Below are 23,919 nucleotides of genomic sequence, written 5' to 3'. Positions count from 1 at the left end.
CCACACCATTTTTTTTTAAATTTGGGGTGGAGTTCCCCTTAAAATCCACACCAGACCTGAAGGGTCTGGAATGGATATTTGGGGGGAACCCCACGTCATTTTTTGTTTAATTGACGGCGGGGTTTCCCTTAATATCTATTCCAGACCTGAAGGGCCTGGTAATGGAATTTGGAGGGACCCCCACGCTATTTTTTATGAATGAATTCTCTTTGAATTGCCAGAGCCGACAATTCATTATAGCCTCAAGTCCAGTTTTAAAATACTTTTTTTCCTTTCAGAAATGACACTTTGTGCAGGGACAGTTCTATGTACTGGAAACATGCACTATTTCACATGCTAACTTTACACCCCCCCCCCCTAGGTAGGAAATTTAAAGGAATATTTCACTTTTATTGTTTCACTTTTAGCATTATTAAATTCACTGCTCCCGAAAAAACGGCCGTTTTTAAAACTTTTTTTTGCATTGATACATGTCCCCTGGGACATGACCCAGGTCCCCAAACACTTTTTAGGACAATAAATTGCATATTAGCCTTTAAAATTAGCACTTTATATTTCTCCCATAGACTTTAACATGGTGTTCCGCAGCTTTTCTTTTTTGCCGCGAACACCCCTAATTGTTTGTTGTTCGCCGAACAGGCAATGAGACATGAGTTCGACTCGAACTCGAAGCTCATCCCTACACATGACCACTGTAATAGCCTGTGATTGGCTATAACAATGATCAGTAACTGCACAGCCACCCCCGGTAATCTTTCTTATCTCGAATGGAGAAAAAATATAATACAAATAAAAAATTAATAAACAAAATAAATTAAAGATATAATGGCTAGATCAGAGTTTGATCTAGGTCAGTATCGGGCCTAGGATCAAGGTCAGGGTCAAAGATCAGGATCAGTGTGTCATAAGCCTGCCATTGATGGTGCAATTTTCTTTCCTTCTATGGGTGGAAGAAAAGAAAATTGCCTAATTCCCTCATTCATACAAACAGTATTGATGGGGGAATCCCCCCTGTGGAGCCATTGTGTTCTTCTGGCGGGGGGGAATTTGGAGCTGTCCCTGCCGGAAGGACACACAGTGATTGTTGCTATAGCAATAATCGTATGAAAAATCTGATCGACTGATCAACTTGCGTACAATCAGCCTGCCAATACAGGGTTTGAATCTCAGCCAGTCCCTGCAGAACCAGCCGAGATTCGAACCATGTCCGGCTTTAGCAAAAGTGTTTTTTTTTTTATTCAGTATCGATGTATTTTAGGTAGGATAAAAAAAAGCAAAATGTGTACTATTGATTCTACTAAAGATATCTACTTCAGGTACAAACAACAAATAACATACACATATGTGGTATCGCTGCAAACGCCATGAGTAGGAATATTTATTTTGAGGGGTTTTACCAGTGATTAGTGATCATTTTAAAAAATGGTTATATTTATTTCCATTTACCTCCAAAATGCAGGCCAAATTTGCCCTAAAAAACAAGGTATAATTTACCAGGATAAATTACACTACAGTTGCAAACATATGTACAGTTTTACCAACTCATATCAAACTTACAAAACTAGGTTTGGGGTGTTAAGCTTTGTTTGGACCTTGTTATTAAGGGGATATCGTAAAATGGTTGTAAACATTAAGGTTTTTTACCCTAATGCATTCTCTACCTTAGGGTACAAAAAAAATGCACTGCCTGTTACTCCCCCTCCTTAAAGGGGTTATAAAGGTTATTAATAGGTTCCTAAATAGGTTCCATTAAGCTAGTGCATTGTTGGTTCACTTACCTTTTCCTTTGATTTCCCTTCTAAATGTTTTTTTCTTTGTCTGAATTTCTCACTTCTTGTTCCTCCTCAGTAAGCTTGCCCCATAATCTGAGCCGTTCTGGCTGGGGGTTGGTCAATGTGCATGTCCCCTCCCTTGGTAATATATCCATGCGGGGAGACACTGAACGTTCTTACCTAAACCCTTAGTGATCTAGCATTGTGCCCGGCTGCAAGTCTTTTCTCCAATCTTCCTGGTCTCAGTTATTGAATGTCTGGGCATTTCATTTTACCACTGGGTTCATCTACAGAATCTCGTTTTCACGCTACAGGATTTAGCTAAGCAATTATTCAGGCATGGTAAGTTTCTTGCCAGCTTATCGCCGAATAATGAATCTTTTTCAAATTATTGCTGAATAAAACAGATTCCTACCGTAACATAGACTGTAAAACTGCCAGTGATTTCTTATCTTGAACATGTAATACTAGGATCACATCACACATCCTGTTCCACTTTAGTAAAGCAAAGTGACAGCAAATTAATGTGACATATATCAGATGTTAGGTCACCCTCTGGGCTGAGTTGTAAAAACTGGAAGGAAGGAAAGCATCTGTATTGTCAAAAGCAGCCAATCAAACGTTACTTTTCCATTTCGTAATGTCTGTCTTTATCTTTTTACTGGTTTACACAGCAGCTTAATGGTTAGGGCATTTTCTTTGTAGTGCTGGAGTACTTGTTTTACTCCACTTCATAGATCTAGCTAGTAAGTTGTAACTATATGAAGTCTGTGTTTTCGCCTGTGTGGGTTTGCTCTAAGTGCTGTAACCCTTGTATGCAGGGCCGGACTTACCATTGGCCTTGACTGGGCTGAAGCCCAGGGGCCCCACCCAATAGGGGGCCCCCTTTAAAAAAAAAAAAAAAAAAAATTTTTTTTTTTTTTTTTTTTTTTAGGGGTCCGGAGGTCCCCAGGGGCCCGGAGGCCCCCAGGGCCCCGGACGGCAACCCCCCTTTTTTTTATTTATTTTTTGTAAAAAAATGTTTTTTTTTATATATATTTTTTATTTTTATATATATTATATATATATATATATATATATATATATATATATATATATATATATATATATATATATATATATATATATATATATATATATATATTTTATTATTATTATTAAAGGGCCCAGGGGTCTCCAGGGCCCCGGATGGCAACCCCCCTTTTTTTTATTTATTTTTTGTAAAAAAAAATTTTTTTTATATATTTTTTATTTTTATATATATATATATATATATATATATATATATATATATATATATATATATATATATATATATATATATATATATATATATATTTTATTATTATTATTAAAGGGCCCAGGGGTCTCCAGGGCCCCCGAATGGCAACCCACCTTTTTTATAAAAAAAATTACATTTTTTTTTATATATATATATATGTATATATATGTTTTTATTAAAGGGCTCAGAGGTCCCCAGGGCCCCATGTGGCAACCCCCCTTTTTTTTTATTTTTTTATAAATGTTTATTTTTTTATTTTTGTTTATTTTTTTATTTTTTATTAAAAGGTCCAGAGGTTCCCAGGGGCCCAGAGGTCCCCAGGGCCCCCAGGTTTGGCAACCTCCCTTTTTTTATGTATTTTTTATAAATGTTTTTTTTTTTATTATTAAAGGGCCCAGAGGTTTATTTTTTATTTTTATTAAAAGGCCCAGAGGTCCCCAGGGCCCCGGATGGCTACATATATTTATATATATTTGTTTTCTTCTTTATTTCTTCTTTTTTTTGTAAAGGCCCCCCCGCTTCTCAATTTGCGGCAGCCCCCACGCTTCTCAATTTCAGGCGGCAGCACCCCCACCCCCCCTAGGTTCTCTGCTTCAGGGGGCCCATGCCTTAAGCTGTGCAAGGGGCCCCAAAATTCCTGATGGCGGCCCTGCGCATACCTCCCAACACGCACGGATTCTGTGGGACTTTCCCGCACAGACAGCTTCTTCCCGCAGTCCCGCAAAAGGGTTAATTTTCCTGCACTGCAAGAGGAGGCAGCACGGAAGCAGGAGGAACCGGAGTGGTGTGTGGAGGACTGTGGCTGCTGAAGGGAAGAAAGCCAAGAGCCGGGCTAATGACAGTATGTGGCCCCGGCTGTTGGCACAGGTGAGAGGCACTCCCCCCCTCATCAACAACTGCAAAATCCCCCCCCCGCTCAACAACTTTAATGCGCTCCCCCCGCTCAACAACTTCAATTCGCCCCCCCCCCCCGCTCAACAACTTCGATCCCCCCAATTCTCGGCTCCAGGGGGCCCCTTCAACACTCAAGCCCAGGGGCCCCCACCACCCTAAGTCCTGCCCTGCTTGTATGTCTTCAATTTCCGAGAGTACGTTGCTCCAAACTTCTTTTACAGCTGGAAGCTTGCAGCTCTGACCATGTGATTGTCATTATGGCTTTGTTTATATAAAAAGGCATGTTAGTAATAGCTTTATTTGCATTTCTCCTCACACCTACATAGAATTTTTTTTTGCTAAAGAGGAAACTGCACAGTTGCAATATTTTTTTTTTTAAAGAAATAAAGATTAAAAATGAAACATTTTAGTGTTGCATGTTTTGGTCAATTTTTTTTAATACTTTTGGTAATTTTATAAAATATTTACAAACATTTAATACAAGTGAATATCCATTGGGCTCTTTTTGTAGGACAGTGTGGGCTTTTAATGGCTTGTTCACACTAGCTGTTGTGTTAAAACACAGCCACTGGTGTATGGTGGGAAGGCAGCATTGACGATGTGCTCTTAACAATGCATTGCACTATTTACCTTTTTTGTGGAAACTTTATTGAATTATCACAAAATTACATTAATTAAAGAGGTTATAAACCTCTGAAAAAAAAACCCTGCAAGACAAAGGCATAATGAGCTGGTATGCATAGCATACTGGAACATTGTATTCTGACAGGGGGACTCTCCATTGTCAGATTACACTGATCAGCGGCTGCAGCCAGCCACACACTGATGAAATAAATTTGGTCTCTGCTGGACTGGTCGAAATATGATCTGTCTATCGCCAGCTTTAGAAAGGTGAAAACCCCTGTTAGTTTATATTTTTAATTTGGGGATTTACTTTCTCATCCTGTCATGGGGATGGAACACAAAGTGAATGGACATCACTTTAAATTAGTTGAATTCTCCTCTTAGACAATTGGCACTGGAGAAGGAGTCCCCAATGGAAGATTCCTCCTCACTTTCTGTTCTGGTGACAAAAAATGTAATTTCCTATTACTTTCTGCAGTGCTGAAGGTGGTCACCGGGCAAAATTAAATGGGTGGATCCCACAGACAGCAACAAAACCTGATATGGGTCCTAACCCTTCCCGACTCTATACAAAACTATAAAGAAAGTCTTGGGTGTGAAGAAATGTTGTAAAGTAAGAATCCTTAAAAAATATATATTTTAATTGTTTATTTTTAGCACATTAACAAAAAGGAGAGTTTGCGAACAGGAGAAAAAATAAATCAAATACATATATGGTATGACTACCCCTTGGCTTCAAACCATCATCGATTCTTCTTAGGCCGCATACTCACGATCGGTCCATCCGATGAACCGGTTAACCGATGAACCTGACTGATGGTCCGTCGCGCCTACAAACCATCAGTTAAAAAAACAATCGCGTCGGAACGCGATGACGTAAAACACAACGACGTGCTGAACAAAAACAAAGTTCAATGCTTCCAAGCATGCGTCGACTTGATTCTGAGCATGCGTGGGTTTTTAACCAATGCTTTTGCATACTAACGATCGTTTTTGACCTATCAGTTAGGCGTCCATCAGTTCAATTTTAAATCAAGTTCTCATTTTTTTGACCGAAGGTTAAAGAACCTATGGGGCCTACACACGATCGGTTTGGACTGTTGAAAACGGTCCTTTAGACCGTTCTCCTCTGGCAATCCTATCGTGTGTACGCGGCCTTACACTTGCACCCTTTGTACACTTACACAAAGTCAGGGATTTTGTAGCATTAGAGCCAGGTGTATGATTAACCAACTACACCAAGCAGGTGCTAATGATCATCCATCTCATATGTAGGTTGAAAGACAGTTTCGTGACACAGGTCATACACCATGACAAGACTGAGCACAGCAACAAGACACAAGGTAGTTATACTGCATCAGCAAGGTCTCTTCCAAGCAAAGATTTCAAAGCAGACTAGGGTTTCAAGATGTGCTGTTAAAGCTCTATTGAAGAAGCACAAAGACACGGTGGTTGGACAAGGTAACTTAGAGCAGCAGATGAAACACACATTATGCTTGCTTCCATTCAACATCAGAAGATGTCCAGCAGTGCCATCAGCACAGAACTGGTGGAAACCAATGAGACACATCTATTGTCTGGACAAGTCTGGCCAGACCAGGGCCCGGATTCAGATACGAGATACGAGATACGAGATACGCCGTCGTATCTCTGAGTGCGGGCCGTCGTATCTATGCGCCTGATTCAGAGAATCAGTTACGCATAGATTTCCCTAAGATCCGACCGGCGTAAGTGTCTTATACCGTCGTATCTTAGGCTGCATATTTATGCTGGCCGCTAGGTGGCACTTCCGTATAGTTACGCGAGGAATATGCTAATTAGGTATTTACGCTGATTCAGAAACGTACGTCCGGCCGGCGCATTTTTTTACGTCGTTTACGTTAGGCTTTTTCCGGCGTAAAGTTACCCCTGCTATATGAGGCGTAGCTAATGTTAAGTAAGGACGTCGTTCCCGCGCCGAGTTTTGAAAATTTCACGTCGTTTGCGTAAGTCGTTCACGAATAGGGCTTTGCGTAAGTTACGTTCACGTCGAAAACAATGAGGCTTTGCGGTGTAATTTCGAGCGTAAAATACGCGGGGTCATCTTAAATTTAAATAAAACACGCCCACAACATCCCCATTTGAATTAGGCGGGATTACGCCGCCACACATACGTTACACCGCCGTAACTAAGGGCGCAAGTTCTTTCTGCATACGGAACTTGCGCCCAAAGTTACGGCGGCAGATAGATAGACGAATCTATCTGAATCCGGGCCATGGTCTTCATGGCAGAATTGCATCAAAAAAGCCATACCTCTGATGTGGAAACAAGGCTAAATGACTCAACTATCCAGGAAAACATATGAACTGGAGTGCAGAAAAATCTAGAAGAATCAATGCTGTTTTGAATTCAAAGGGTGGTGACATCAAATATTAATTTGATTTGGATTCCTCTCCTGTTCATTTACATTCTATTTTGCTAATTGATAAAAAAAATTAACTATTAACACTTCTGTTTCTGTAACCATTGTTAATTTACAGCATTTTTGACACCTGCCTAAAACTTGCATAGTAGTACACATTTAAAATGTACTTTATTAAATATAAAAAAAAAAATCTATACTTTATTCCCATCACTCTGTCACTGGCACCAACATCAATGCCCAGTCTTTTTTTTAAGGTTTTGAATTTTCGGCCTTCCTGATTAGCCTATGCCGGAATGACAAAACGCTCCCACACATGGCCATTCTGGCTCTGAGGAATGCCAAGTATGTACACTATGCTGAGCATACATCATGAAGTCGATTGTGAAGGTAAGGTAAGGTAAGGAAGGTAAGTTTGGCTTATTGCAGGAGAGATATAGCATATCTCTTCTTCAATAATAAAGTCTGCCTGCTCACATTTTTTTTATCTTTTCAGTTTAGTCCAACTTTAATTTACAATGCCAACCCTAACAACCAAAAAAATAAATATTAAAACATTTGTAATTTCCCTTTACTCCCTTTTACATGAGACCTTTCTTGAACTCCGGAAATAAATAAAGAATAAAAAAGAGTGAGAAATATTTTGAAAACGTTATACGGAACAGATTTTCTGTGGATAACAATGTTTTTTTTCACACAGGTTAATAGTAAGAACAAAGGGCCAAATTCCCAAAAAAGCTGCCTAACTTAACTTTCAGCAGTTAAGTTACACTGACTTAAAATTTCTACCTAAGTGCCTGATCCACAAAGCACTTACCTAGAAATTACACGCCGTGTAACTTAAGTGCCTCCGTCGCAAGGCGGTCCTCCTCTCCGGGGGGCGTTTAAAATTTAAATGAGGCGCGCTCCCGCGCCGGCCGTACTGCGCATGCGTGTGACGTAATTTTCCCGACGTGCAGCGCGCAAACGTAATTTACGGCGGGCTTTGTGGATTGCGACGGGACACTAAAGTTGCGACGGGTGAAAAAAAAAAAAAGCGCCGGGAAAACAAAAGCAAAAAAGAAAAATTGTCAGCGTCGCTCGGCATGCATTCCTGGGAGGGAGAACTCCATGCCAATTTTCAAAGAAAAAAACGGCATGGGTTCCCACCCCAGGAGCATACCAGGCCCTTAGGTCTGGTATGGGTTGTAAGGAGACCCCCCCTACGCCGAAAATTCGACGTAGGGGGTCCCCCTACAATCCATACCAGACCCGTATCCAAAGCACGCTACCCGGCCGGCCAGGAAAGGGAGTGGGGACGAGCGAGCACCCCCCCCTCCTGAGCCGTGCCAGGCCGCATGCCCTCAACATGGGGGGGTTGGGTGCTCTGGGGCAGGGGGGCGCACTGCGGGCCCCCCCACCCCAGAGCACCCTGTCCCCATGTTGATGAGGACAGGACCTCTTCCCGACAACCCTTGCCGTTGGTTGTCGGGGTCTGCGGGCGGGGGCTTATCGGAATCTGGGAGTCCCCTTTAATAAGGGGGCCCCCAGATACCGGCCCCCCACCCTAAGTGAATGGATATGGGGTACATCGTACCCCTACCCATTCACCTGGAGGCAAAAAGTTAAAGTTATTAAACACACAACACAAAGGTTTTTAAAATAATTTATCAGTCTGCTCCGGAGGCCCACGTGCACCCACCACGTGGGTACCTACCGGAGCATGATGGGACGGTGATGCCTATATAAATGGGATGCAAGGCGCGCTTCCATCATTGCAGTGAGAAGAGGCGACGTGTCAACATCGGAAGAAGGGAGAAGAAGAACATGACGTCACAGAAGACCGCGCTGGCTGCCTGTTAGTAATTGAGCTAACACACGAAGATAGCAGGCAGCCAGCGCTGAAGAAGAAGGCACCGGACAGCTGCAGAAGAACCGGGGTGCGCCGAGTCAACAGCGGAGAGCGGCGAAGATAGAAGAAGACCCCCGGAGAGCGGAGAAGACCCCCCCCCGGAGAGCGGAAGAAGAAACCCCCCCCGGAGAGCAGAGAAGACCCCTGGAGAGTGGAAGAAGAAGCCCCCCTGGTATTAGAGCTAATAAAGAAGACAGGGGGGGGCCTCCGGAGCAGACTAATAAATTATTTTAAAAACCCTTGTGTTGTGTGTTTAATAACTTTAACTTTTTGCCTCCAGGTGAATGGGTAGGGGTACGATGTACCCCATATCCATTCACTTAGGGTGGGGGGCCGGTATCTGGGGGCCCCCTTATTTGAGGGGACTCCCAGATTCCGATAAGCCCCCGCCCGCAGACCCCGACAACCAACGGCAAGGGTTGTCGGGAAGAGGTCCTGTCCTCATCAACATGGGGACAGGGTGCTCTGGGGTGGGGGGGCCCGCAGTGCGCCCCCCTGCCCCAGAGCACCCAACCCCCCCATGTTGAGGGCATGCGGCCTGGCACGGCTCAGGAGGGGGGGGGGCGCTCGCTCGTCCCCACTCCCTTTCCTGGCCGGCCGGGTAGCGTGCTTTGGATACGGGTCTGGTATGGATTGTAGGGGGACCCCTACGTCGAATTTTCGGTGTAGGGGGGTCTCCTTACAACCCATACCAGACCAAAGGGCCTGGTATGCTCCTGGGGGGGGGAACCCATGCTGGTTTTGATTTTACAAATTGCCGTGGAGTTCTCCCTCAGGAATGCATACCAAATGCCATCGCTTGAATGGGCCTTTACAAGGTGTGACTAATTTTCCACATTGTAAAACCAGCCCTAGTTTTGCGCAAGCAAATCGGAACTTACGCAGAAATCACAATGCTGAAAAGCGTTGTGGATCTGCTTAAGTCCTCATTTGCATACTCAAAGCGGCATTTCAATGAGAAATGCCCCCAGCGGCGGATGCGGTACTGCATCCTAAGATCTGACCGTGTAAGTGTCTTACACATGTCAGATTTTCTGCCTATCTTTGGAAAAAGCCTTTTGAGGATCGTTTCCAAAGTTAGGCACAGACTGAACAGCAGTTCCGCCTGCGTATCTCTTTTGGGAATTTGGCCCAAAAGGTTTTGTACAGTCTGGTATTGTAACACTGAAAGCTACATAATTTGCTAAAAATATTTCTCTACCAAGGAAATGTGAATTTAAATTACAAAAGGCCAGACACATCCTGTGTGTGTTTATGATTTTTCTTCCAGTTATGTTTGTGTGTTGCATTTTACAAATGTTGTCTCTGTGTTTTTAGACTTTTTCTCCTTAAAGAATCTTAAAAACATAGCATGGGGTTCCATAGAACATGGAATGTTCTTTCCTGTTCTTTTTTTTTTTTTTTAGGCTATGGAAATACATTTAGAAAGTAGCTACACCCGTCTGGCAGTAAAATACATTTTCAATTAGTATTCTTTAAATATCTTGCTTCATTTTCTTCTACATATTTAAAAGCAGACCAGGTATTTACATATTTTTAACATGTTTGGCTTTCACCTCCTGTATTAAAAAAAATGCCACTCTGTACTTAATCTCAGCGTGTCCCAGCACTGTTCTCAACTTCCTTCCTTCCTTTGTTGAACATCAGTGAGTGTCATGCTACCTATTTTCTGTGAGACCAAAGCCATCATTACACCTGAAGGTGCATTATCATGCATCCTGGGCTCACAGTACTCCAGGACCAGTCACATGTCATTATATGAGTGCCAGGCAGTCCATGAGGCAGCACTGCAGGGGACAAGTGGTGGTGATGCTGGAGGTAGCAAATTCCTTTATTTACTATGCAGTGCTGGAGCAGGATACTCCTATTCTATATGTAGCATAGGCTACAACAGTAAAGTACAGCTTCACAATTGGCCACACTGAGGTGGCATCTGGATAATTTGATTTGTTTTAGCAAGCTGAGCCAAAGGGTTTAAAGTGATTGTAAAGGTCAATTAAAAAAAAAAATAAACATGTCATACTTACCCTCCTCTTCTGGGGCCCCCAAATGGCCCGCCAATTGCTTCCACTGCTGCCTCCATGTCCTCCATAGAGAGAGAAAGAGAGCAGCGCCACTGCTCTTGGGCACAGTGCTGGATCAAGATTAGTCTCAGGGCTGGGAGGAAGCTGACCATTGAATGTTTTTACCTTAATGCAGAGAATGCATTAAGGTGAAAAAAACAACCCTAAGGCCCCTGTACACACGAGGAGACATGTCCGATGAAATCGGTCTGTGGAACGTTTTCATCGGACATGTCTCCTGGGATATTTTGGTCTGATGTGTGTACACACCATCAGACCAAAATCCCTGCGGACAAAGAACGCGGTGATGTGGCGGTGACGGTGACACGGCGACGTGCGCAAACCAGGAAGTTTAATGCTTCCACGCATGCGTCGAATCAATTTGACGCATGCGCGGGATTTCGGTCCGCTGGTTAGATGTAATAACCAGCGGACATGTCCGATTAGGCGTACTAACCATCGGACATGTCCGACGGACATGTTTCCAGCGGACAAGTTTCTATGCATGCTTAGAAACTTTTGTCCGCTTGAAACCTGTCCACTAGGCCGTACACATGGTCAGACATGTCCGCGGAAACTGGTCTGCGGACCAGTTTCAGAGGACATGTCTCCTCGTGTGTACGGGGCCAAAGCCTTTACAACCACTTTAAAATAATCCTGTTTCTGGAGTTCTTTCTTAAGGGCCTATAATGTTTCTGCATTTCAGCTGTGGACTTGCAGATATGTTAAAATGAAATTCATCTTAAAGGGGTTGTAAAGGAATCTTTTTTTTCCTAAATAGCTTCCTTTACCTTAGTGCAGTCCTCCTTAACTTACCTCATCCTTCGATTTTGCTTTTAAATGTCCTTATTTCTTCTGGGAAATGCTCACTTCCTGTTCTTCTGTCTGTAACTCACCACCGTAATGCAAGGCTTTTTCCCTGGTGTGGAGAATACCCCTTGAGGGGGGAGGGGGTAAGCAGGCAAGTCAGGACACTCTCTACTTTGCAGATAGAGAAAGGAGCTGTGTGTTAGTGGGCATCCTGACACTCCTGCTCGCCCCCTCCCCCCTCAAGGGGCTTTCTCCACACCAGGAAGAAAGCCTTGCATTACGGTGGTGAGTTACAGACAGAAGAACAGGAAGTAAGCATTTCTCAGAAGAAATAAGGACATTTAAAAGCAAAATCGAAGGATGTGGTAAGTGAAGGAGGACTGCATTAACCTCCCTGGCGGTATGATTCTGTCTGGAATTACGTACCAAAAGCGGTACATTTATTTTGCAAGGAAATTGGCGTTTTATACTGTAGGCCTGTAATTTTTAGAAATAACTCACTTAAATCTGACCAAGCAAGAGTCTTGTAGGCATCCCGGGTATGATTTTTTTTTTTAAAACAAAATTATAAATTATAATATAATAAATAATTATAACAAATAATAATATAATTATAATAAAAATTATTCAATAATGTAATCAACTCAAAATCACTGAAATTTGCAGTTGCAGAATTGTCGCTGTCATTATTTTATTTTTTTTATGACGAATTTCCCCGCAAATCGCTATCGCACATTTCTGCAAGTGATTATAATTTATTATCGCTGTTTTCTAGCTGATCTAAAACCATTTTTGACATAAAGGGACACTTTTGGACAATCTACAGTTTTTAGGCAGAAATTACATTTTTTATTATATAAAAGTACATGTAGGACACTGGGCAGACCACTAGGGACAAGGGGGGGTGTGTATTTTTTACATACAGTACTGTAATCTATAAGATTACAGTATACTGTATGTAATGTGTTTGTTTACTTTTTTGAATTTGGCGCCGTTCTCCGTCCCCGTGCGTCGTAACGTCGCAGGGAACGGAGATCGGCGTCACACGGGGACTGTGAATCGAGCGAGGAGGTCCCGCTCGCTCACACAGCGGGTGGCATCGCTGGATCCAGGGACAAGGTGAGTAAACCAAGCCTGTGAATCCAGCGAAAGGTAAGCCCGTCCAGCCCGAGCGTGACTCGGGTTTGCCGATCCTAACATGTAAAACCAACCCCGAGTCACGCTCGGGTTTACCGTCAGGGGGGTTAAGGTAAAGGAAGCTATTTAGGGGAAAAAAAATTCCTTTACAACCCCTTTAATACCCGGGAACCCTGTAGTTTTGACCTAGAGATTTTTAAAATCAATAGTTTTTATTGAAAATTTTAACAGGTTTACGAAAATAACATATAGACAATAGAGAGAAAAGGTCACTTAGATTTTAACTTGTCAATATGTAGTATTTTTAAAGGGTTTCTCATTAACAGAGTTGCATGTACCAAACAGACATACTTGAGTGAAATAAGATAGTAGGCTTGTGAAACTTAGGGGCAGAGGACTCCGCTCCTCCCTCCAGGCACTCCAGCCGGGTGACCTAAATATATATATATATTTTTTTTTAAGCGTGTTGAAACTCTCTGAGCAACATGGTTACAACCCTGGGTTGACAATAGGCTGCTTAGAGTAGTAGCATTAGTCACTACTGATGGTCATTCAGAAGCTCAGAGCAGGGAACAATTGCTGATGAGACGGGGTGATTTAGTAGGAGGTATCCTCATGTCTTCTCACTGCCTCCAGTATCTCCCTATGGCTACAAAATTAGCATCTTTAGCTAGAGAGAGAGAGGAGATGGTAAGGTTGGTAGTTAGAATGGGCTATAAAATTTGCCTTTTTTGTTGTTCAGGTCGTTCCACCTCTGCATGTTTGTAGAACATATATTGTGATGATTTCCAATCTGTTGAACACTTATAGCTACAATTACCAATTTGCTGCCTCTGTATTGATATGGTTGCTGGTGTTCTGCCCAAATTGGTTACCCATATACATTGGTTAGCCATGTATTGCCATGAATGTTAGTATGTTGTCTGTGTATTGTAATGTTTATGGGCATATGTGGTACTACACAGACAATGGTGCTATCTAAATGAGTGTAGATCCCAGTCAGTGCTGTTTGTTCTAGGGTAAATATTGCCATCATTTTAAGCCATTTGTCAGCACCAAACCACAACTCTAAAAACCCTGATATTCTGGACATACATCTAATTTGGTGCAGTGCCTATAGCATGCTACAGTGGCTCTCCCATGTACGATCTCAAGCTTATGTCTATTCAAAAGACCCCAATTCAATTAATGTTGAACTTTTTATTGAAGGCAGAAGTCGGCTGAAAGTTATAAAATATTGAATTTTCTTTAGAACTAAGTCTGGTTTGCTATTCCATTACATGCTACATTTTAAAATGACAGAAACAATTTCTCCATTTTCATTTGCATTTCACTGCACCAGTGAACAAGCCAAATATCACAAATATATACGCTACAGCAAGTGATTCTGTTTATCAGAGAAATTCAAGTGGATTTTCCACTACACCTACTCAGCAGTCTGTAGGGTGAGCTTAAAGTAAAGCGAATAAGCCAGAAAAGTAATTTTATAACACTCACAAACATTTATGTTAAAGTTCCAAGAACCTTTTAGTTTAAAAAACAGAAAGGTGTTAAAATGCAGCTTTCTGCAGAAATGTCACGTCAAGCAGCTTTCAGGGAAAAAAAAATCATTTTCTATCACGAGATGGTAGAACAATGAGAATACTGAGGCAATTCAAAGGCAAAGTATAGTTTTCTTGAGCAAATATTGTAGGTTATTATATTACATTGTATCCCAAACCTGTTCCCCTTCCCCATCATTAACCCTTCTTTCCCCAGCTGGAGCACTTCCCCAGCATGTATCTTAGGTTTTATATTTTTCTACTTGCATTTTCCTGATGTCTTAGGCTGGTCATGTAACAAGTGAGGTCCCCTTCAAATCTTCTCTGGCAGTGGGCAGTTCTAAATGGTGCATCATTCATTGCAGTGCAAGGTGTTGTGGTAATGCCTCCTCAGGGGGAGGTCAATGATGCCCTGCACTCACAGAATGTCTTCAGTCTTCTGGGTAGAATGACAGTAGGCATCTTTTAATCTGGAAATGAAGTACCATATATACTCGAGTATAAGCCAAGTTTTTCAGCAATTTTTTTGTGGTAAAAATGCCCCCCTCGGCTTATACTCGAGTCACTGATTTTTCAAAGCCGGGCACCCCTTCCATAGACTCCCATGTTAAACGGTCATTTCTATGGTGACTTTGGGACTTTGGCTGGCCATAGGTCCCCTGGACACGGAACTTGGCACACACGTAGCCCTGTTTCTCCTCTACAAGTGTGCAAAGTTTGTTGTCTGGGGGACCTACAGCTGGGGAGCACCGATTTTTCAAATCCGGGCACCCCTTCCATAGACTCCCATGTTAAACATCATTCTAGTCATGGACACAGTGAGGCATGGGCACAGTGAGGCATGAGCACAGTGAGGCATGGACACAGTGAGGCATGGGCACAGTGAGGCATGGGCACAGTGAGGCATGGGCACAGTGAGGCATGCGCACAGTGTGGCATGCACATGGACACAGTGAGGCAAAAAGAGGCACAGTGAGGCATGCAGATGGACACCCTAGATTTATACTCGAGTCAATAGGTTTTCCCAGTTTTTTGTGGTAAAATTATGTGCCTTGGCTTATATTCAGGTCGGCTTATACTCAAGTATATATATGGTACATCTAGTGGTAACAATTAATTACTGTGGGGACAGTGTAAGAGAAGGTGAGTATTGCAGCAAAAGCAACTTTTAACATTTTTAAACCTCCTGGTAATAGCCCAGATTAGGAGAACCAGGCATATATGTGCTGTTATTTGTGTGTATTCTCTTCCTGTCAGAGGAGAAATGTCTGCTTAGTCTTACTCTGTAAGGTTATTTCGTAGACTGACCTGTCTACTGCCTGAGCTCAGGGCTTATAACCAAAACTCATCTTGAGATGCTGGACTTATTTGCATACAATCCCTTCCCTAGCATTAAAATCAGGCAGGAGATGAAACAGATTTACAAAATGATACTAAGCCTGACCAGGTAAATGATTAAAAAAAAAAATCAATGAAATCATGAGACATAATACTGTATATTGGTCTAATAAGTAAGTAAGAACATAATTTCTTTAATGTGATTTGTATTACAATTTCCCAAATTGCTGTACTATATTTTAATTATTGTACTCTATATACACAATTGTAGATTATTCTTTATACGCTATTTGTATTTAATTTTGGTTATTAAACCTTTTTCATTATTAAAGCATAATTAAACTCCAGTATTTATATTTATATACATGTGCCACTATGAGTTTTTTGCCATAATGTGCTAGCATTCACCACATATCAGCACGTTTTGGCAGAATCACCCTTCAAACAATGTCCTCCAGCACTGCAGTGTCAGTGCTCCCACTGGTCTATAGTCCACTGCTTCTATCTTCTCCCAGTCTTCCTTCCAGGCTCACTGGGCCAAACCCACAAAAGAGATACTCCGGCGTAAGCCGTCGTATCTCTGGTTCTAACTTTGGAACTGATCCTCAGAAGCAGTTTTCCTAAGTTAGGCAGAAGATCCGACATCTGTAAGGGACTTACACTGCCGGATCTTAGGATGCAGTACCGCATCCGCCACTGGGGGCATTTCGAGTCGAAATGCCTCTTCTGGTATGCAAATTAGCACTTAGGGCGATCCACAAAGCTTTTGTGCTTCGTTTTTTCGCCGTAAGTTTTAGTTTGCCAAGTGTAAAACTAGGGCTGCTTTTACAAAGTGTAAAGTTAGTAACACCATGTAAAAGCCCATTCAAGCGACGGCATTTGGTATGCATTCCCGAGGGAGAACTCCACGGCAATTTGTAAAATCCAAACCGGCATGGGTTCCCCCCCAGGAGCATACCAGGCCCTTAGGTCTGTTATGGGTTGTAAGGAGACCCCCCCTCCGCCGAAAAATCGACGTAGGGGTTCCCCTACAATCCATACCAGACCCGTATCCAAAGCACGCTACCCGGCCGGTCAGGAATGGGAGTGGGGACGAGCGAGCGCCCCCCCCTCCTGAGCCGTGCCAGGCCGCATGCCCTCAACATGGGGGGGTTGGGTGCTCTGGGGCAGGGGGGCGCACTGCGGGCCCCCCCACCCCAGAGCACCCTGTCCCCATGTTGATGAGGACAGGACCTCTTCCCGACAACCCTTGCCGTTGGTTGTCGGGGTCTGCGGGCGGGGGCTTATCGGAATCTGGGAGTCCCCTCAAATAAGGGGGCCCCCAGATACCGGCCCCCCACCCTAAGTGAATGGATATGGGGTACATCGTACCCCTATCCATTCACCTGGAGGCAAAAAGTAAAAGTTATTAAACACACAACACAAGGGTTTTTAAAATAATTTATTATTCTGCTCCGGAGGCCCCCCCTGTCTTCTTTATTAGCTCTATTGCCAGGGGGGGCTTCTTCTTCCACTCTCCGGGGGTCTTCTCCGCTCTCCGGGGGGGGTTTCTTCTTCCGCTCTCCGGGGGGGCTTCTCCGCTCTCCGGGGGTCTTCTTCTCTCTTCGCCGCTCTCCGCTGTTGACTCGGCGAACCCCGGTTCTTCTCCAGCTGTCCGGTGCCTTCTTCTTCAGCGCTGGCTGCCTGCTATCTTTGTGTGTTAGCTCAATTAGTAACAGGCAGGCAGCGCGGTCTTCTGTGACGTCAGGTTCTTCTCTTCCCTTCTTCCGATCTTTACTCGTCGCCTCTTGTCGCTGTAATGATGGAAGCGCGCCTTGCATCCCATTTATATAGGCATCACCGTCCCATCATGCTCCGGTAGGTACCCACGTGGTGGGTGCACGTGGGTAGGCACCCACCACGTGGGTACCTGCCGGAACATGATGGGACGGTGATGCCTATATAAATGGGATGCAAGGCGCGCTTCCATCATTGCAGTGACAAGAGGCGACGAGGCAACATCGGAAGAGGGGAGAAGAACAGAAGAGAAGAACCTGACGTCACAGAAGACCGCGATGGCTGCCTGCTAGAAATTGAGCTAACACACAAAGATAGCAGGCAGCCAGCGCTGAAGAAGAAGGCACCGGACATCTGCAGAAGAACCGGGGTTCGCCGAGTCAACAGCGGAAGAGGGGAGAAGATAGAAGAAGACCCCCGGAGACCGGAGAAGCTCCCCCCCGGAGAGCGGAAGAAGAAACCCCCCCCGGAGAGTGGAAGAAGACCCCCGGAGAGTGGAAGAAGAAGCCCCCCCTGGTAATAGAGCTAATAAAGAAGACAGGGGGGTGCCTCCGGAGCAGAATAATAAATTATTTTAAAAACCCTTGTGTTGTGTGTTTACTAACTTTTACTTTTTGCCTACAGGTGAATGGGTAGGGGTACGATGTACCCCATATCCATTCACTTAGAGTGGGGGGCCGGTATCTGGGGGCCCCCTTATTTGAGGGGACTCCCAGATTCCGATAAGCCCCCGCCCGCAGACCCCGACAACCAACGGCAAGGGTTGTCGGGAAGAGGTCCTGTCCTCATCAACATGGGGACAGGGTGCTCTGGGGTGGGGGGGCCCGCAGTGCGCCCCCCTGCCCCAGAGCACCCAACCCCCCCATGTTGAGGGCATGCGGCCTGGCACGGCTCAGGAGGGGGGGGGCGCTCGCTCGTCCCCACTCCCTTCCTGACCGGCCGGGTAGCGTGCTTTGGATACGGGTCTGGTATGGATTGTAGGGGGACCCCCTACGTCGAATTTTCGGCGTGGGGGGGTCTCCTTACAACCCATACCAGACCTAAGGGCCTGGTATGCTCCTGGGGGGGGGAACCCATGCCGGTTTTTTCTTTGAAAATTGGCATGGAGTTCTCCCTCTCAGGAATGCATGCTGAGCGACGTTATCATTTTTTTTTATAATTATTTGTTTTCCCGGCGCGTATATTTTTTTTCACCCGTCGCAACTTTAGTGTCCCGTCGCAATCCACAAAGCCGCCCGGCGTCAATTACGTTCGCGCGCTGCACGTCGGGAAAATTACGTCACATGTATGCGCAGTACGGCCGGCGCGGAAGCGCGCCTCATTTAAATTATAAACGCCCCCCGGAGAGGAGGACCGCCTTACGACGGCGGCACTTAAGTTACACGGCCTGAAATTTCTAGGTAAGTGCTTTGTGGATCAGGCACTTAGGTAGAAACTTTAAGTCAGTGTAACTTAACTGCTGAAAGTTAAGTTACGCCGCCTGGCTGAGGATTTGGCCCACTGTGTTTAGCTGCAGGGTGGATTTGAATTAAATCACTAGTAAAAAGGCTTGATTTAAATCAACTTTATTTAAATCATAATTTTTAAAGGGCAACTGCCATCTCTGTCCCGCAGCAGCTCCTCCTCTGACCCGCTGTTGACTCACCGACAGTCCCATACATGTTAATGGTATGGCTGGTGATGTGTCAGTATCACAAGGTGAGAGACGTGGCGGCAGCAGGTGAGTGGATGCCCGCTAACAGGCGCTGACATGATGAATCCGATATGACAGGTGCTCTTTAAATGTAAGGACTTATTCTTACTGGTAGTTAGAATCTTTAATATTTTCAAACAAAATGAAGGTTTCCTATTTAGAAAAATAAGATGTCAGATTAGTAAAACAGCACTATCAGAACCGATGCAATCATACAGTTTCTAATGTACATAGATTTGCAAAACAATAGGATAGGTGAATATTCCTGAACTTCGGTTTATCTTATGCTTACTGTGAAATTGTGTGAATGCATCAATGCATGTTATCTCAGCTTGCAGAGCTTGGATTCATTGAATACGTTTACCAAAAATGTAAATATTGCAGAATATACAGCCTAATGCTACATAACTAAGCTCCATTTCATGCTGAATAAACTAAATTATTAATGTATTTTAAATAGAAAATTATTTTTAGATAGATTTTTACTCCAAAAGCATTTTATTAAAATAAATTTGAAAAAAATCAAAAAAATAGATTTAAATAAAAAAAATCGGATTTAAATAAAAATAATCAGTTTTCTGTATTCATTTAAAAAAAAAAAAATTGATTTATATATCCACCCTGTTTAGCCATTTAAATAGGTGGCTGCAATGACATCACTCCTGTCCATGCACATGGGATTCTCTTCATCAGGGCGCAGAGCCACGCTGTAAATTTATGCTGAGCTGTGTACGCGTGGGTCAGTTTATATTTCCGCTGACAGGCAGGGAGAAGGATTTAAGACAGAAGAGACCAATAGGGTCTTTTCTTTTATAAAAAACCCTACGCGTTAGCGTTTAAAAATAATGTTTTATAGTTTTAAATGTTAGCCCTCCAGAGCTCTCCTTTTACTTACCTGAATCCAATCGTTCCAGTGATGGGGATGAGCACAGCAGCTCCATTCGCTGTCTCGTGTCCTCACTGGATAGATTTTGATAGAATGTCAATCAAATCCAGTGACCCAGGAGTCGGGGAGTGGGGCTGTCTGTGTCAATGGATGCACCAGCAGGATTTGGGAGCGCGCCCGCATGAATGCCCCCATGGAAAGTGGCTCCTGTGGGGGCACTCAAAAAGAGGAGGAGCCAGGAGTGCCGCTGAGGGACCCCAGAAGAGGAGGTTCAGGGACGCTCTGTGAAAAACCCTTGCACAGAGGAGGTAAGTATCATGTTTGTTATAAAAATAAAAATAAAACTTTACAATCACTTTAAAGTTGCACTAAGACAGGAACATTTACTTACTTGTTTAAAGTGACAAACATAAAGATGAAATAAGTATTTGTGAACTCTTATTGCAGGTTTTATAATTAAGAGTTGTAATTTTGTTCAGCCAGTTATTCAGTCACAATTGTCAGAGAGCACATCTTGGTACTGTCCTCCCTGTTACCTCTCTGAAGACAATGAGGCTGATTTAACCACTTCATTACTGGGCACTTAAACCCCCTTGCTGCCCAGACCAATTTTCAGCTTTCAGCGCTGACACATTTTGAATGACAATTGCGCGGTCATACAACACTGTACCCAAATTATATTTTTATCATTTTTTTTCCCACAAATAGAGCTTTATTTTGTGGTATTTGATCATCTCTGCGATTTTTTTTTTTGCACCATAAACAAAAAAAGACAGAAATTTTTTAAAAAAAACACAATATTTTTTACTTTTTGTTATAATAATATCCCAATTTAAAAAATAAATAAAAAATGTCCCTCGGTTTAGGCCGATACGTATTCTTCTACATATTTATGTTAAAGAAAAATCGCAATAAGCGTATATTGATTGGTTTTTGCAAAAGTTATAGCGCCTACAATATAGGGGATAGATTTATGATTTTTTTTTTACTAGTAACTAGTAATCTGCGATTTTTTTATTTATTTTTTGTCAGGCCTGCGATATTGCGGCGCATGTATCGGACACTTTTGGGACCATTCACCTTTATACAGCGCTCAGTGCTATAAAGGGGTTAACACTAGGGGGTGAAGAAGGGGTTAAATGTATTCCCTGGGCGTGTTCTAACTGTGTGTGGAGGGGGACTGACTGGGGGAGGTGACCGATGCTGTGTCCCTATGTACAAGGGACACAGCATTTGTCTCCTCTCTCCCTGACAGGACAGTTTACACACAGAGCTCCACGTCCCTGCTGTCACCACCGATCACGGGTACCTGACGGACATCCCGGCCGCTAGGCACGCACATCGGCTACCCATCGATGCACCGGGCACAGTGTTTCCCCGCTGCGCGCCCCCAGCGGCGTGCACAGGGAAAGTAAACAACAGGATGTCCAGGGACGTCCACCCGGCACTTGAAAACCGCGCTGTGGACGTCTTTCGTCTACAGCGCGGATCTCAAGTGGTTAATAAAGGAGCTCAGAATGTTCACACAATAAATGATAAAAATATGTATTTATATAAAAAAATTAATATTCAATACAATTATCCATTCACGTTAAAAGCAAATCACTGTTTATTTATTTCACCTGCACAACGGGATAATTGAAATGAATATTCAAACAATTTATGGTGTGAATATTTTTAACTCTTTTAGTAAATCAGCCTTGAAAAAACATAAACACTGCATGAGGTACAGCATGAAAACTCATAAAAATATGCTGAGGAAAAATGCTTCTGTGAGTGCCATGTCTGTTTAGTTTTTATCTAGCAAGTTTGGGGCATTCATATAGAAATGTTTTGGGTGACTGTAAAGGCTGACCTGGGCTGATCTGCGCCCACCAGAAACCAAGGATGTCTCCCCAGTGGCATTAGGAGGGTGACAATTAGGGGTGGAGAGATGAGCAATATCCTTTTCTTCATCTCCTCCAGAAGCAATGGACCTGGAAGGACTCAGCTCTTACTGCTTCAAGGTTCCAAGCTGGGGAGTACAAAGGAAGCATTAGGGGTCCAAGACAATTCTGGGTGTTTAAGTTTGTCACAATTTTGCAGCCACAACTATTTACTTGACCCAGTCTAATTTTTGATACTTTACAGAAAATTTCAAATAATACTGTCAATTTAACTAGTTGTTTGGGCCAAGTTGGCCACCCCACTGCCGCAATAAAGTGCTGTATATTGTATGTACCTGAGGCTAAATACAGTTTATACAGTGCACCCAGCGTGTAGAAAATAGTGTGGAAAATTGTTTGTTTGGGACAGTTTGTCCCAAATTAACTAGTTAAAGGGACAGTATACAGTAGGTAGAGATCATCCGCTTACTGACTGGGCAATAGTCGAATGGCTGCTACAGCACGGTCGGATGACTCGGACGGGCATACTATGACTTACTCCCGGAATCGTGCTCCCGTGTGCCCCCTGGGGCACGCACACAGGGCTGTCTGTGCTCACTGAGTTTACAGGACACGACACGACAAGGGTCACGGTAAAGGGCCAACGACAACGGCCCTTTACCACATGATCGCTCCGTCCAATGATGAAGCAATCAATGTAAACAAACTGGCATCACGTCCAGTTCTCTCTGCTGCTCACACTGATCAGGAGAAGCTGCAGTGTGAGGCTGCTTGAGTTTTTTTTTCTTGTGCAAGTGCCCAGCAGTGCCCCATAATGCCATATCAGTTCCCAACAGTGCCCCATCCATGCAATATCAGTGCCCAACAGTGCCCCATCCGTGCCATATAAGTGCCCCATTGTGCCATATCAGTGCCCAGCAGTGCCCCATGCGTGCCATATCAGTGCCCCATCTGTGCAATATCAGTGCCCAGCAGTGCCCGATCTCTGCCATGTCAGTGCCCCAGCAGTGCCCCAGCCATTCCACATCAGTGCCCAATGCAGTGCTGTATCGCAAAAATGGCCTGGTCATGAAGGCAGTAAAACCTTCCAGGGCTAAAGGGGTTAATAGAATTCCTCCAAAATGCATATTTTCATCTGCTGCTAATTGTAAGTGAAAGTTGTACTTAACTTTTCTTCTCATCAGTAAACAAAATGTATGAGCATTACGTCTAAGCACATTACGGAATAAAAGGGATTAATTATTTAGTTAAATAATTATTAATAAAATGTAAAGCATCTTTGCTTTGATGATATTACGGTACAGAACACAGTTTACTAATAGCTGTAGAAAAAAAATTGTACTGGTGTGACACTGTAAATAATAATGGTTTGATGTCACATTTATCGATGACCTTATATGATGTACAATCATCCCAGTACTGAAGGCCAAGCACATAAATTGCTAAGAAAGGCTTGGATTGCCCCTAATCATCTGATCTCAACCTTTGTTGATTAATGTAACTCATGGATGGTTCATGTAATTGCTGATATAGTATGAGATTTAGTACTAGTTTACTGAAATATCCAAAGGAGAAACAAATCCATCATTTTATTAACATAACGCTACCCCCACAGGGGCCACTGGTAGTATCTGGTTCTTCCCTAATAGTACAGAGGCTTCTTCTTATCACCACAAGAACCAGTTCATACACTCTGGCTCAAACAATTCACTCTAGAGGATGTCTTTTTAGAATTTATTGCCTAAAGAACCTTACACAAGAGTGGGGGTAGGACATGGGATACTCCAAAACACTGCACAGCAAAAAATGACACTCTTCTCTAGGCTACAACACCAGGATTCTGCTGAGGACAGGGGAATGACAAGTACACTGAGACCCTGTGAGGGCCGTCTTAGTCCAAATCACCTCTGGAACTTTTATCCAA

Source organism: Rana temporaria, chromosome 3, assembly GCF_905171775.1.
Source record: "Rana temporaria chromosome 3, aRanTem1.1, whole genome shotgun sequence".
NCBI classification, from domain to species: Eukaryota; Metazoa; Chordata; class Amphibia; order Anura; family Ranidae; genus Rana; species Rana temporaria.
The sequence above is the reverse complement of the archived record's forward strand: the minus strand, read 5'-3'. Positions refer to the sequence as shown.